This window comes from Mixophyes fleayi, chromosome 9 (genome assembly GCF_038048845.1).
Source record: "Mixophyes fleayi isolate aMixFle1 chromosome 9, aMixFle1.hap1, whole genome shotgun sequence".
Lineage (NCBI taxonomy): Eukaryota > Metazoa > Chordata > Amphibia > Anura > Limnodynastidae > Mixophyes > Mixophyes fleayi.
In genome coordinates this window covers 27,630,998-27,647,545 of record NC_134410.1, presented here as the reverse complement: position 1 = coordinate 27,647,545, position 16,548 = coordinate 27,630,998, and the positions used below count along the sequence as shown (strand labels likewise).

Here is a 16,548-nt window from a genome sequence, read left to right as displayed (position 1 = left end):
AAGTATCCGTAGCGCCGTACAAGGACAAACAATGGCACAGTACAAGGTGAAACAGCACAGTACAAGTAACAGTAAGCACTATAACTCTGGGGGCTCAGGCACAGCATGAAAGAGAGGGAGGGAGGGGAAAAGTGAGTACAGGCAGGTAACTATGGCCCAAGAGGGTGGGCACGGATGACAGGTTGAGAGTCACTGAGGGGAGCGGAGAGAAGCGAGAGGAGACAGAGGACAGAGGGACTGAGAGGAGGTGAGCTGAGTAGCTGGAGAGCGCAGTTAGAAGTGATGGAAACAGAAGGTAGGAGAGCCCTGCTCAAAGGAGCGAACAATCTAAAGGGAGGGGAAGACAGACAGACACATGGATGAGACGGAGAGACGGGAGGAAGGGGGAGAAGGGAAGAAGGGATGAGAAAGAGAGGTAGCCGACCGGTGGGAGTTTAGGCATGAGACTGGAAGGCTTTAAGGAAAAGGTGGGTTTTTAATGTTTGTTTAAAAGAGGACAGATTAGGGGAAGTTTTGATGGAGCGGGGGAGCTTGTTCCAATGGAGAAGAGCGGCGCGGGAGAAGTCTTGGATACGTGCGTGAGAGGAGGTAATCAGAGGGGAAGAGAGGCGACGATCGTTGGACGATCGCAGTGAATAAATGTGGGAGAGTTATAGGGAAGAGTTATGTATATATAGAGGGGTTACATTGAGTAAATCTGGGAGAATTATAGGAAAGAGTTTTGTAGATATAGTGGGGTTACACTGAGTAAATCTGGGAGTTATAGGGTAGAGTTATGCGCAGCGGAGAAAGGAGATATACTGCAGAGGGGTTATATGGAGTAAACTGATGTATTATCAGAAGGGATTTTAAAGCATAGTATATTTTTCAGGGCAAGGAATATAAGCGCTTCCTATTTCCTACTGTGCTTCTCTTCAGACATGTAGACAGACTATAACAGCTGTTCTTTGTACTCAGTGTATTTTTAGCATCAGAGTTTGAAGCAGACTCTTCAGATCATGCAGCAAATAGCAGAAAGATAAAAGATCCAGGCAATGAGAGTGTGTGTCAGAGCTGAAAAGATGGCAGGAATATTTATAGGGTCAGCAGTTGACTTTCAAGAAGAGAGGCCGACCACCTATGAAGCTGTCAAATTGCGGTGCGATCCTGAAGCCGAAATAACAAGCTCCTGAAACTTCTACGGCTTGGAACGGAGTTACGCAGGTGCTGGCGCGACGAGCAGAAACTCAAGAAAAACAGACAGTGCACTAAATTCATAGGAACACTCTCCGGTAGAGGTGGTAAAACAAAGAGGTTTCTTGGAATGTTACACAATGTAAATTCTAAGCAAGAAGGAGACGTACCCTGGAGAGAGATTGAGCATCAAGCTTTGATAAGACCTCTCCATTTATCACGCTCTATGTTCCTAGCTATGCTGGTAAAATAAATACACTAGCATCAGCATATTCAGACCTGCATAAAATACAGCTGATTGAAGATGTCTGAATGCTGTTACAAGAGTGCAGTGCCAAACTGACAAATCACTTGCAACATCCCTGCATAGATAATTAAAACATTAAAAATACATTAGTGTTTTCTTCAGAAATGTGTGGAGTGGGCTGTTTTCACAGCGGTTGACATCAGGGCTGTACGTGAGGGCAGATCGGATTCACCAAACTTGGAGGCAAAATGGTTAAAGAGGCACAAAGAAAATGTTTAAATCATATTCATTGTTAAAGGGGAAGTCTACTGCTGGACAAACAATCATCATCATCATTGATTTATATAACGCCACAAATTTTACAGCGCTGTACAGAGAACTCACTCACATCCGTCCCTACCCCATTGGGGCTTACAATCTAAATTCCCTAACACACACAGACAGACACACACAGACTAGGGTCAATTTGTTTGCAGCCAATAAACCTACCAGTATATTTTTGGAGTGTGGGAGGAAACCGGAGCACCCGGAGGAAACCCACGCAAACACGGGGAGAACATACAAACTCCTCACAGATAAGACTGTGGCAGGGAATTGAACTCATGGCCCCCAGTGCTGTAAGGCTGAAGTGCTAACCACTTAGCCACCGTGCTGCCTCAATCTCCTACAATCTCGTACTTGCCTAAAACCCCCATGGTTACCTGCTGCTGAGTTCACAGTACTGTTTTCAGGTTATCCAGAGGAGGAAACAAACAAACAAACATATTTCTTGTCTAAATGGAGTAGTTGAGGAACTACAGGCAGTTTAGTCGGAGGTGGTAGGATGGGGAAGAGATTGGCTAAGAAGAGACAATGAAAAGATGGAAAACAGAGGGACAGAGGATGGAAGAGAGAAGAAAAGATCTAGGGCAAATATTAAACAAAGAAAAGCTAGGAGATTGCTGACACTGAACACAGATACATACACTGTTCGTTGACAGTTTCTGGACACCAAAAGATGACATATTGGCAATGTTCTTCTGTCCTATAATGTTTCCCTATCATGCAATCTCCGGCTCTCCAGGGGATGAGTTTACCTAAAAGTCAGACGATGCAGAAAATTTATGCCGTATCATTGCCGAACCAAAATAATCTCTTTAGTATTATTGTTTCCGAAGACACCGTTTAAATAGTCTGCTTCAATTACAAATAGGGCAGGCAGCATCATTTCTGGATTGAACTAATGTGTGATGTGCCTCATGCCTCAGAGACATTGCATTACCTGCATTTTCGTTATTGGATATTCCACAAAATAGCTAGTAAATGGGTTGCACTGATTATTAGTTAGGGATTGTTTTCACCTTATTTTCAGATAAATATTTAGTAAAACAGATGGATAATCTTTTTTTCCTGTATTTTTGTATTTGGTAGTCTTTCGAGCAGCTGCCATAAAGCTCAGCAGAGCAAGAAAAAAAATACCAACCAATGTTTCAATAGAATTCTTCCAGCTAGGTGTATTTGTCAATACCGATCAATAACATTTAAAAATTAATTTGTACAATATAATACAATATACTAATTCAGCCATATACTGTTTTTTGAACACATTTTCCTAATTTGTATCTAAAATAGATGGTCCACACCTTATTCATACTCTAGGGGGTAAATGCGATTTGTTCTGCGATTTCAAATCGTTGCAAATCGCTCAAGATCACCGACAATTTTATGTGCAAGGTCGCCATATGTATTAACCTGCTATTTTGGCAAAATTCCAAAATCCAATCTTCAGCGATGTGTGTCGATTTTAAAACACCTATCCCGCCGGCAGTTTAGACAAACTCGCTTGAGATTCAACAGAAACAGAAACTCACCCAAGATTCAACAAAAGCATTCTGTTAGAGCTATCTGGTCATTCATAACATAGTAGGAGACACAATACAAGTTTTAAGCATGAGCGTAATGATGATTTCCTGTTTAGAGGGGCAAAACTTATTATTAATTATCTTACGGGGCCCAAATTATTTTATGAATAAATTAGTGGGCCAAATTTCATTAATGATTACAGTAAGGGAACATTTTCTTTATTTTATTATATTATAGTGGCATACTCTTTCATTACCAGTGGGGCAATTATATATTTTTTCTGATGAGGCAACACTTAATATTTCCAGACACCATTTAAAGTAAATACTTGTAGCGCCACAAGGCCTGCTGATGCTTTCGGTGTCCATAACCTGGGCAATTGCAGATAGCTTCCCTTTAGAACAGTGGTCAGGGAACCCCCAAATATATTTAGATACGCCGACGTTACCACATTGATTTGAAAGGAAAGAAATCATATATTACTAATTATTGGAATTCAAAATTTGATTGAATCTATTCAAAAAAGTTTTGAAAGATACAACTTCAAAACTTCAGGTTTTGGAGAAATGATGTTGCTTCATTTTTGATACGGGAGCATTAATATTGGGGCATTTTGATGTCAGAGTAATTTGGATACAGTCTTCAGCGTCCAATCGATTTCTCTGCTTTGTTTTTATGCTCGTTAGAGTGGAAAATCCTTGTTCGCAAAGGTAGGTTGTTGCAAAAGGCAGCAACTTTTTGACTGCATCCTCGTGCAATTTTGATGCCTTTGCAGCTGTTGACATCCAAAAATATGACAGATCTGCTTTGTTTTCAAATGTAATACGTGCTTCATTATTGCATCGAAGCTCAAGAAGTGCCTCTGCCAACCCTTGAGGTTCTTCTGGTACAACAGCAATTTCACATTTAAAGGGGTCTACAATCCAACTGACAGCATGTGAATCGGCAGCATTACCCCCAGGAATTTCATTTTTACCCCATTTAGGGTAATTTACCCCTGTTCCCTGACCACTGCTATAGAATATGGTTCATCATGGAATGACAATCTTTAAAAAGACCAGATCAAGGTAAATAAAAGACTACAGTAACCCAATGAAACAGACGTAGAAGCAATGGCCCTCCAGATCTAGGAAATATCTAATGTTGGAAAACCAACCCCAGAAACATTTGGGGTAATTTACAACTGGTGAGTGTGGGTGGTAAAGAAATACCTGCGATCAAGCACTTCTATTACTTTCATAAGGACTAACTTAATCCCTAGGTCCCAGGACTTGAAACCTAAAATGGTAAGAGTAACAATGGCTGGGAGCAAAAACATAATAGAAGTATGACCCTTCTGATATTAGATTGGGGCCATGAGTGAGGATATGTGGAGGTGAGGATTTTAAAAAGATTGGCTCCAGCGGCATCATCGTCCCCAAGGCTGGACAATAGGCAATCTGGTGGCATGCAGGTCGGACTGGAGGAAATACGACCTGGGGACTGTGGCACGGAAAAAATGTAGGAAATCCCAGTAAACAGATCTATAACTAGCCAGACTTTGTAGAGCTGCTGAAAGGGCAAACAATCAAACTGAAGGGAACTGGATAGTACAAGGCTACAAGATGTTATAAGGTGTGAGAGACATGTTTCTCTGCATGAACCATGGACAGACATCCGTCATCTAATGCTACCACTAAGAAATTGGACACAATTAATAGTGCTAGTGCATGACATCCCCTAAGCTGGCCACATGGGTTTTAAACAAGATGAGTGCAAGGATGCAGCTAAACTGTTTTTGCCCAGGCACCACTGGATATAAAATATTTAGATCCCCCTGTGATGTGAGCCAGTGGACCAACACCCTCCCCCCCCCCTCCCCCTGAAAAATCCCACTACAGCACATGCCCATAATTAGAGATCGATTCCAAATGCATTGCCATAGACATAGTAGGCCCCTCACCAAAACCCATCCAAACAACAAAGACCTATATACTTACCATGGCATACTTTACCAGTGAATATCCCAAGGCTGTGGCACTAGCATCCATTGGCACGGAGCATGTTGCTCTGGCATTCATACATATATTCGCTATGTTAGGTGTTTCTGGGGAAGTAGTAACTGACTAAGCAATCCAATTTTGGGAGCACTTATGCATACCTTATGGGAGTTATTTGAGGTAAGGTCACTGTGCACCTCTCTTTATCATCCTGAGACAAACAGCTTTTGTCAGTGGCTCAATGGAACCCTAAAATATTTAGAGTGCTGGAGGATTCTCTTCAAAAGTTTCTGACTGTAAACAAATATGTCCAAAAAATGATCCCTGGATTCTCTTGATCAAAGCACTATAGAGACATAAATTTAAAGTTGATCTAGAACAGTGTTGGCTAACCTGTGACACTCCAGGTGTTGTGAAACTACAAGTCCCAGCATACCCTTCCAGCAATAAGCTGCTATATATTGGCAAAGCATGCTGGGACTTGTAGTTTCACAACACCTGTAGTGTCACAGGTTAGCCAACACTGATCTAGGACATGCCCAATCCCAACTATAAATCTGTCCCTACATTTTAAATTTACCTCCCCCTCCCATACAACATGGTTTTGCAAAAGGTGCAAAGTTACTCCTTTTTTATGCTTTGCTCTCCTTAATGGCTCAGGCCCAGAAGGTATGAAAGATCCTTGGATCTAGCATGGGAAAGCTGGAAAGGAAAATTCATTAGCTATCTGGACCCGATTGTGGATTATGGATAACATGAGGATGACCTAAGGCAGAATATATCACCGCTGCACAATATACTAAAAAGAAACTTAAGTATAGAAAGTGATAGTACTGGTGACAATAAGATCAAATAATTGCAAACAGTATGGAGAGGAACATACAGTACTGCAATGACATTAGAAGGCTGATTATTGTAGCAATGACCGGAGGGCTTAGACACTTGCTGACCTACCACATCGGAGCCCTACATAGAATTGAGAAGTTTCAGCCACAGCAGTCTATTGTGTACCGATGGAGGCAGATTAACCACAAGCTGACCTTCTTGCAGGTGCAAAACACTTGGGATAAATCTATAAACCTTAAACACAAAGTTAATAAAGAGAAGATCCGCCATAGACAGAACTTCTAGAAATAGTCCATTGTGCTAGATGAAGTAGCGAGGCTATTAGTACAGTCCTTCATTCTCAGCTTTAATTTCAATGTGAGTGAAAGCTAAGATTATTTTCTAAGTGTGCTTTGAGATCCAAAGGTCGAGAAGCCTGCACAGTGTAAAGAAGAGATTACATTGTGTATTGCGTAGCGGCGTGGAAACCAGTAGACACAGCAAATAGCAATGCTTTAGAGAAAGTACTTTGGCTGAGTTCTCAAAATAAATGCTATAGTGTTCAAGGTGCTCCAAATATGACTAATTAAGATTAATATCCTCCACCTCACACTTGTGAAACGTGATTAACGTTACAGTCACCAGTAAAGCCTTGAACTCAACTAATTGGAACCCACCGTCTGCCTGCATGGAACAAAGTCAATTACCCATTAAACACGTCACTATCATTAGATCACACTGTTGATACATGGGATTGGTGTTTTTAACCCAATAAAGGTTTCACTGTCATTAGATTCCTACACAGGACCGATCCATTAACATGTAAGTGCTATTAGATAACTGTCCTTTTATATATATTTTTTTTATAAGTGAGTAATCATTTAACCCATTAAAATTCCACTGTCATTACGTGACTTTGCAGTATAAAACAGCCATTGTTTATTCTACAAAATTGTCCTGGCATGTATACAATTCTGTCTGCGTGCAGCTGAGTGATGGAGTTATTGTGACTGACACACCTGTGCTACCCTGTTCCCAGGCTGCATGAAAAGAATGAATGTGATTTTCTAATGACCTTTAAGAAGCTCCGCGAAGGTCACCGCCCCCTCACTGGCTCCTGAAGTCTTTTCATTCGCTTTTCATTTGCTTGTGGACCTCAGCCAATAATGAATTCTCTCGATCGCACATGTGATTCAGCTTTTTACACAGTCGAGCCCAGCCACCCATTCTGGAGAGAAGAGAGAAAAAAAATGCACGCTTTAATTGTGTATTTACTGTAACTCTTTACATCGGGGTAAGTATTTCATACAAGAGTACCTACAGCAAGTGAAACAACTATGACAGATTGACATCAAGCTTTTGTCATTCAAGTTTTATTCCAACAACATGTAACAAACCAGATATCATAATACTCCTTTGTTTCAGATCTTGACTTTTAACCTGTCTTCTCTTCTTACCATGTTTGCAGCCCTCCTCACAGTGCTAGTGGTATTGTATGCAAATGATGAAGAGCCAGATTTGGCAGGCAGTCCTTTAGTGTGCAAAGAAACATGATGTCATTGTGTTTAAAACACAATGGAGGAAAAATGAATTCTGAACAAAGGGCCACTGGAGAGATTTTATTGTTCTAAAGGAACTTGCAACATTCACGTTATGCAATAATAATTTTCTTGAGTACTTGAGTTTTAAAAGGCGTCCAATTCTCATTGAAAGAAGAGAAAAGAAAACAAAGAAACACAAAAAAAAGTTCCCCTGGAACATTTTGTGAAGGGGCCTCTGCAGCGTTGTAGGGTCTGAAATCGCTGCTCATATTTGCACCTTACAGATGTCTACCGTAGTGTGCGCAGCCAGACACCGTAGTGTGCGCAGCCAGACACCGTAGTGATGTCCAGCGGCATTCTACTCATAGTTGAATTACCCCAGTCATCATCATCATTTATTTCTATAGCGCCAGCATATTCCGTAGCTCTTTACCATTGGGAACAAACGCAGTAATAAAACAATACAGGGCAATACAGACAGACTGAGCAGTAATAGGGTCCTGCTCCCAAGCTTACAACCCAATGAACTATACAAATCTTTATTTGATGTTTTAAAGGTATTCTAACCCTATATTTTTATTTCCCAGATATCCTCTGCTGTCGATCTTAGGGAGGTGTAATAAACCTCTTGCAATACAACAACTTGGAAGCGACAAGGGTAATGCATGACATCAGTGAAATTCAGGAGTGTCCCAGATTTTCCAGGAGAACAGACAAGTATAATGTACAAAGAACACGCATTCAGAGATAGTATTGATCTTCCCTGCAGACCATTGGCGCACAAGTGAAAGGGGTGTTCATTAGACTGATAGAAATGAGAATTTGAAGCACATAGCCATTTTTTAAACATTACAATTTTCAAAAATGTTTTTATATACTGTACAAATTTCACTCCTTTGTAAGCACCTTTGTACGTTTGTCTTTTATGTTAACACTCACAGCTTGCCTTAGATTAAGCAGTGTGATGCTATTCAAGGACAAACGCCAGCCATTAGGTTGCAAGCTGACCAGAACACGTGTGCAAATCACCAGACTCACAAGATCAATATTGGTGAATTTCAATCGAAGGACCCCCTAAATGTGATGTGACAGCAGGAACCAGTGGAGCAGAAGGGGCAGTTGCCCCCCCCCCCATGATTATTGTTGGGTGGGAAAACACTGTGTCTTGCCCCCCATGAACTTTCACACAAAAGCCTTCACGCTACTTTCTGAAGTCATTGTATCTGTTCTAAACCGGTGAAACTTTTTTAAATGATAGATTGTCTTAGTATAACTACCAAATGTTCTTTAACATAGATTGCCTTAGTATAGATTTAATACAGATTGATCAATTTGTTTACTTAAAAAATTCTGTGTTGCATTCATAAACATTTAATAAATAACCTGTATTGATGATGAACAACTATTCACTTTACTGTTAACCTCAATTTCGTGCGATCTTAATGCTTCAGCATACCTAGTCATTTTGGACAATGTTATGCTTCCAACTTTGTGGCAACAGTTTGGAGAAGGCCCTTTTCTATTCCAACATGACTGTGCCCCAGTGCTCAAAACAAGGACTACAAAGACATGGTTTGATGAGTTTGGTGTGGAAGAACTTGACTGGCCCGCACAGAGCCCTGACCTCAACCCCATCGAACATCTTTGGGATGAACTGGAACAGAGATTGCGAGCCAGGTCTTCTAGTCCAACATCAGTGCCTGACCTCATAAATGCTCTACAGAATCAATGGGTACACATTCCCACAGAAACACTCCAACATCTTCTGATAATCCTTCCAAGAAGAGTGGAGGCTGTTATCGCTGCAAAAGGGGGACCAACTCCATATTAAAGTATATGTATTTGAATACAATGTCATAACAGTCCCTGTTGGTGTAATGGTCAAGTGTCCGAATAGTTTTCCATATAGTGTATATTTGTAAGTGTTACTAGTGTCAATAAGTAAGACAACATGTAATTTAGGTGTAGCATTCGTTTAACATACATCAAAACCTACAGGTTACAGAACAAAACTATATACCTTAATATGCATTAAAACAATATCTTTCACATTGTAATTCAGGTGTACAGTAGACATTTGTAACAACAGCAAGATATTAATTTCCTTTGCCTAGGTGATGTCCTTTCATTTTTCTGCCGTTCCCTTGTTGTTTGGTAGAATACTGTATCCTCAATTGCCAGGTCCTTAACATTTCCCAGCAGAGAGTAAGAGAGACGAATGGCACGATTACTAATTGATCAATAATTCTGGCAGTATTAATGGTGTTTGTTACACGCCTGAAAAATAACAGTCTACAAACTGCAAACAAAGCATTGGAGCAGAGCATCTATCATTATCTTATAATTGTCACTCCTGAGTCTCGAAAGCTTGTGACTTTCTCACTGGACGAGGCAGGTCATCACAAGCAGCCAAGAGGACAGATGCCCTCATACATCTACCTGGTAAGGGGAGGACGGCATCATTACTCAAATGTCCTGTCAATCCAGAGAGAATGTTTTATCAAGGAAAAATTTAAACCTAATGTCCTCCATGTAAGTGAGACCTAAGCTAGCTATACGCAGTTAGGTTTTTCATTAGGTGAATGTTGAAAACTCCATGCTTGTTAATAATGCATGCTTGAAAAAAACACACAAGCGCTACTTCTCCTTGTAGCAGTTATAAATCTCCAACTACCTGGCTCAAGTCAGTGAGTAAACAGGTCAGCCGGCCTTTAAAAGATTTAAAAACAGCTTTGCTGATCACATTGCACAGGTTTTACAAGCGCCACTGTATCTCACCAGCGCCACCGTAAACTGCTGGTTCACACTGCTGACCACTATCTCTGGGCAAAGCAGGGCAGACACTGGGGCTATCTCTGGGCAAGTATGGCTGGCATTGGGGCTCTCTCTGTTACAGGGTATGGCTGGCACTTGGGCTATCTATGGGCAAAGCAGGACCAGCAACGGCAGAGAAATCTGAGCTATGGAAATGAGAGGTCTCTGTGTAAAACATGGATATACTTGAGGGGGTATGTCTGGGAGAGTTATCGGTATAACATATGAATAGATATTGGGGAGTTACTGTACACTATATGGTAAGAAACTATGCACTATGAGAATATTAATGGGGGATCTCTGTACTATATATATATATATATATATATATATATATATATATATATATATATATATATATATATATATATATATTGTGAACATAGAGAACTTACGGTTATTTGTAAGGGTTAACTCATCACATAATTGTGGGTAATAAGGCCTAAATCATAACTGGAGTATAAATATGTTATATCAAAGCAATCCATCGAATAGGTGAGCTACTAAAGTGTAAAGTCAGAGAGTCTGTGTGTGTATATTCGGTGGCTCTGCACATCCCGGTGCTAGAAGATAGCAGTGTCACCTGTGGCAGCTTCAAAGGGCCCCTGCGGTGAGATATGTCCTGGCCTGGAATGAAGTTTTGACACCTGAATAGGCTTTTAGGAACCGCTCAACAGGTTGTCTGGCTCAAAGTGACTAAGTGCTGACTATGTTATATAGACAAAAATAATTCAGTTTAAAATATGCCACTTAAAATCAATAAAAGTAGTGATCAACCACATATTCCTCAATAGCACGATCAAGGGCAGCTTATATGTCAAATTAAGAATTCTGCCACACAGAGAAGTGGAGGAAATAAGTATAATCTCAACTGATACCATGTACCTAGGCGTGTTTGGTATCAAAAGATGGACAAATTCATGGGGATTTATTAATAATAAAATAGAGTCTGTGTGACGCTCCACAGAAAAGTTAGGTCACATAGTAGAATTGGGTAGGAAATCAGACAACATGCAAATGGTGACTGAAAAAAAGTATCACAGACCACAAAGATGGGAAAGGTGTAAAGATGTCTTTAAAAAGCTGAGACCAGTTACAACAAATTGTCAGTCTTTTGAGAAAATCAATCCACATTGATAAGCTGTCCATCTTCCTAGCCAATTTCCCATGGCACAGATTATACAACTCATGTAAGTTATAATCTGAATGTAACCCCTTTTATTTGAAACTGCTTTGCTTGTGTATGTTATGTCAATTGTTTATTAGTTTTTTTAAATATCTGAATGCCCTGTACTTTTGTATATTAAATCTATAAAATTAATAAGTGGCGTTCTAGATACTCTAACAAATCCATTAACCTGTTAAAAAGAATATAACTCACTCATTTGACTAACAAGCCTAGTGTGTGCCTGCATTTACATTTGTGTAACAGTCTGGAGGAGTGAAGAATTAACCCTTTGTTTGCTGGTGTGGGCTCTGCTAGCCTGTGGGTAGCCAGAAGCCTTGTGTGCCAGAGTAGGACAGTACATTGGGGTCCTATGGCCAGTATTCAATAGGTGGTGGCAAACCTGAATGTGTGTAGGGGGTTTGAGAGCGCTGTGTAGGGGGGTGATTCGATAGGTCTATAACCTGTGTGATAGGCAGAGAGAGACTGAATGCTGGAATCGTGTGTAACCTCATACAGCAAACACCCCAAAGTCACATAACCTGGTAGCATGTTCGTGACTATATATACATATATATATATATATATATATATATATATATATATACACACATATATACATATACATATATATATATATAGAGAGAGAGAGAGAGAGATAAAAAAAATGGCATAGGGAGTTTCTCTCTACAATATATTTAATAGGATATATCGATGACTTTAAATGTCAGTGTACAAATAAGCTATCTATCAAGTATTTGTGTGCTAGATGAAAAAAAGCCAGTATTTAACTCATGTGCAAAATACATTTTGCCTTACTTTCCTTAGTGAATCAGGCTCTATATATTCAGGCTGAGGCTGCATTATACACTGAGCAATGGAAGGTATGTTGGCACACAGTGCCAGTGCTGGCACTTACAGCATCTCCCTGCCGTAATATGCCATGCACCACTCCCCTGTACCCAGGCACCTATTCTGATCCCTGCTCTGCTCAAAATATATTTTTATTCAGCACAGACAGGCTAGCAAGGTGGCCTGGTAAATGCAGCACCCTCCTGCCACACTTACCAGGCTTACCGTGGTCCACCGGCCCTGCTGGCACAGATATTATACTGGGGACTAGGGTCCTCCAGCTACGTCACGGACATCTGAAATGCGGTATTTTTGTTACAGGTAATGTGGTTGCAAATACACTGTTTGAAGAAGCATCAAAACATTCAGTGACTTTGTATCCACTCTGTTATTTTCCGTCATGTAGCAAAACCTATTAATATTGCCAGAATTATTGATCAAATAGTAATCATGCCATTCATCTCTCTTATTCTCTGCTGGGAGATGTTAAGGAAGTCACTGGTTTCTGTCACTCCATTAGTTAGGCCAGCTAGGATTTAATGCATCTTTAGGGACACGGTGACTCAACAAATCCCTGTTATGATGTTAGATTAATCCATTGCATATTTCCAGAAAGAATAACCATGAGTTTGTCAAAAGCCATCTGTATGTGGCAAATCAAAAAAGGTCATTTGTGAACCGCAAAACAGAGTTGTTTTATCTTGTGCCAACGTGTCTCAAATCTGTTTTTTGCACCTGTACCTGAAAAATCAAAGTGCACCTAACTTGCAATATTTCGAGTTCACCTAGAAATGTACCTGGTGAATTCAGTAAAAACAAAACTACAAAGTCCAGTCTAATACCCCTTCAAGAATACCGCTTTATTATGTTTAATGTTTTAACATTTTACCCAGGCAAAATCAGGACAAAATAAGCCTGTCTCCCATCTTTCCAAAGCACGCCCCCATTTACACAAAACACACCCTAAACCACCCAACTTAGGCTACTTTCCGACAAGGTCCACCCTTTAGCCCTGCCCTTTCTGGGTTCACAAATTGGAACAATTGGCAGATATGCATAAACTATTACGTTTGAATATTTTTATTACATAGAAGCATCACTTGCCTACTCTTCAGGATTGTCTGTAAGACTCACCCCTTGAAGAGCAGGCCTATATACCTTATCCTGCCCACTTGGCAGGCCAGCAGTGTTACATCTCCACTTCGACCACTGTGTGTGTGTTTAAAATATACATATATATATATATATATACACACAAGTTAACCCGTGCATGATACTCATGCATTCTAGTCAAATCAAGCTACTTAAGGTGTTAAAAGGGTTCTTGTCATGCATTTGGGCCATAGCCCAGGCCTCCTCAGGGGAAGAGCGTTACTTCCCGACGTAAGCACCCTTTTTTAACGTGGTTTTGTCCACATGTCACCACCTCATCATTCTTCTCCATCACCTCATCCTTCATCTTTATCGCCACATCTATCCAGATGTCTATCCAGACACAGGGATCTCTCTCAGCGGTCCTGAGTATCACACTCCTCTCACTCTGTCACCCCCGGCAACCACCAACCACTCCCCACTGTCACCCCCGGCAACCACCAACCACTCCCAACTGTCACTTCTCCTTCAAGAAATATATATATATATATTTTAAATCTTTATAAACACTTTTAACAATTAACAAATTAAATTAACAAATTAAAAACATCTTAGTATACCAAATTTCAGCCCTTTCTGAATTTTTTTTTCCACACACACTAAGAATTTAGTAGGTCAGTGTATAACTCCGCCCAGCAGGTGGCGCTGCAGCTTGGTTTTATTTTTTCCACACACACAGACAGACTAACACACGCCACTAGGCATATATATATATATATATATATATATATATATACATATATATATATATATATATATCTATATATATATAGATATATATACACAAATATACAATACAACTCCATATTATTTATTACAGATATTCTATAATCTGCGCTAGATTTTTTGATCAGTGGAGGCAATTTATTGGAGAGGGAAAGATTTATAGGGCATGTGTTTATTTTTTTATTTTTGTGGTTATCGTAGTAGCTGATAAGCCAGGATTTCTACAGCACAGCATATGCTGAAATATATATTTTTTTTTAATGTGCCCCCTTCTCTGTAATACAGAGCAAGCAAATCTATTTGGTTAATGAACATTAAATGACTGTGGAGAGATCGTTGTGTGAGTGGGAGGACCAGTGAAATCCACAACCTCTCGATTGTGGCTTATAATTGGTCTTTGCTCTCACACCGCAGTCCCTGGGTTTCAGGCTGGGGCGATGAGAGAGACCTAGGGTTACAATGACGGCCTGGAGCAGCCTTTGGGTTGGAGAGAGGGGCCACCAAAGGAAAGTATTTTCCTAGGTGGCAATTCAACTTTAAGACCTGTTTTGTCCCTTTGGATTTTTGTGTGGGTAGAACTCACAAATATTGGAATGAACTTACATGCGATGCAGAGACATCCATCCGTAGTCATACCCTGTGGTAGAATGCAAGCAAGGATTACTTTCAACATTCTTCCAAATAGCAAAACAGATATATTGCAAATAATTACGGACTATCAAGGGCAACAGAAATAATTGTCAACAACACCTGCAAATAGTAAAATAAAAACCGTGTATAGATCAAAATAGGAGGACTAATCTGCTTGAGGTGAAAGGTATATACTTTCTGTTGGGTCAGACAATTGATGTATAAATATCTGAGCACAGCGAAAAGTATTCGCTGCCAAGTGCTAATTGTGTAAAATGGATGGCACCGATGGCACAGGGACAGCTGGCTAGAACGTTCAATCACTATCATTAGATTAGTCAAAGTACTTCCTCAAATGCTACCCTGTAGTCTGTAAAACTTGTTCCCTGACCTTGCACCTGAATAAAAAGGTTCTCACGACCAGGCTATTAGTCGTCACTGCCAGTGCCAACATTGGTTTAAAAAAAAAAAAAACGAAAACCCAGGGACATGATTTGGTGAATAGTCAGTTAACTGATACAGGAAACAACAATAAAAAAAACTGTATTGCATTGGACAACTTAGGAGTGTGCTTGTGCAAATTAGTGGTGTGACTTCATGGGTATGCAGAGATTTTGTAATATAAATAATAATTCAAAGAGTGCATATATGTATCACACAGTATAATACACATAATTATTTGACATAAGTCCCATCCCTATAGCACTTTATTGTATAAACATAAAATCTACATTAAAACATTACACAATGCCGTAGTCCCCATCATGCCTGAAGTGTCTACATTATACCAGCAGTGTCCATATTATGCTAACAGTATTATGTCAGTAGTTCACAGCAATGCCCTAGCATCCAGCAGAGCCTATAATTTGTCAACAGTGCCCAGCAATGCCCCAGTACATACTGTATAATCAGAGTACATTGTGCCACCAGAACCCACATTATGCCAGTATTATCCCTCTATGCCAGCACTGTCCAAATGATGACAATGCTACCTATATATACTATTAGTGCCCTATTATTAAACAAATGCCCTTACCTTGTAAGCTTGAGTAGGTGTCGCTACGCACCATGGGGCCTATTTATGAAAATAGTTGTTTTCGAAGAGATAACTGTAATTTTTTTAACATATCATATTTATCCAGAAAATATCACTGAAGCAACTGAGCATTACTTAGCTGCGCTGGCGATTCTGGCCTATAGTAGCAATTGTAACATAAGATTTGGACTTTCAGTTCCATCAGTAAAAAAAAAAAGTATAAAAAAAACAAACACACAATTAAAATTAAGTATATAACTTATATATAATTCCCCCCCCCCCCATAAATTACTGCATATATATTTTATTTTATTAAAGAACATTAATTAAGCAGTACTATATTACAATAATGTTTCATCCTGAGATGCCATTACGGGAACAAACATCATGGCGGTACAAGTAGGAGACTTCATCAGTGACATTTAACCGCTTTGATAAATAGGGTGATGTGATAAAGAGTTCTATTGCTGTTAAAAGTACCCCTTTTGCCATTTGATAAATTGAGGACATATATCCTGCCCCTTCACCTCCTTTGGATCTCATATCTATAGTTATGAAGAGAGTTA

The 16,548-nt window shown here is 39.8% G+C and overlaps 1 protein-coding gene across 1 annotated transcript in view; it reads right to left on the bottom strand.

Moving 5' to 3' along the window:
* LOC142102323 (leucine-rich repeat and fibronectin type III domain-containing protein 1-like protein) overlaps positions 1-16,548 on the bottom strand; it is a 346,950-nt gene that overhangs the window by 189,611 nt on the left and 140,791 nt on the right. Inside the window, exon 2 of the mRNA XM_075187128.1 lies at positions 7,142-7,294. The gene's annotated coding sequence lies outside the window, so the exon portion shown is untranslated. The remainder of the gene's footprint in view (positions 1-7,141; positions 7,295-16,548) is intronic.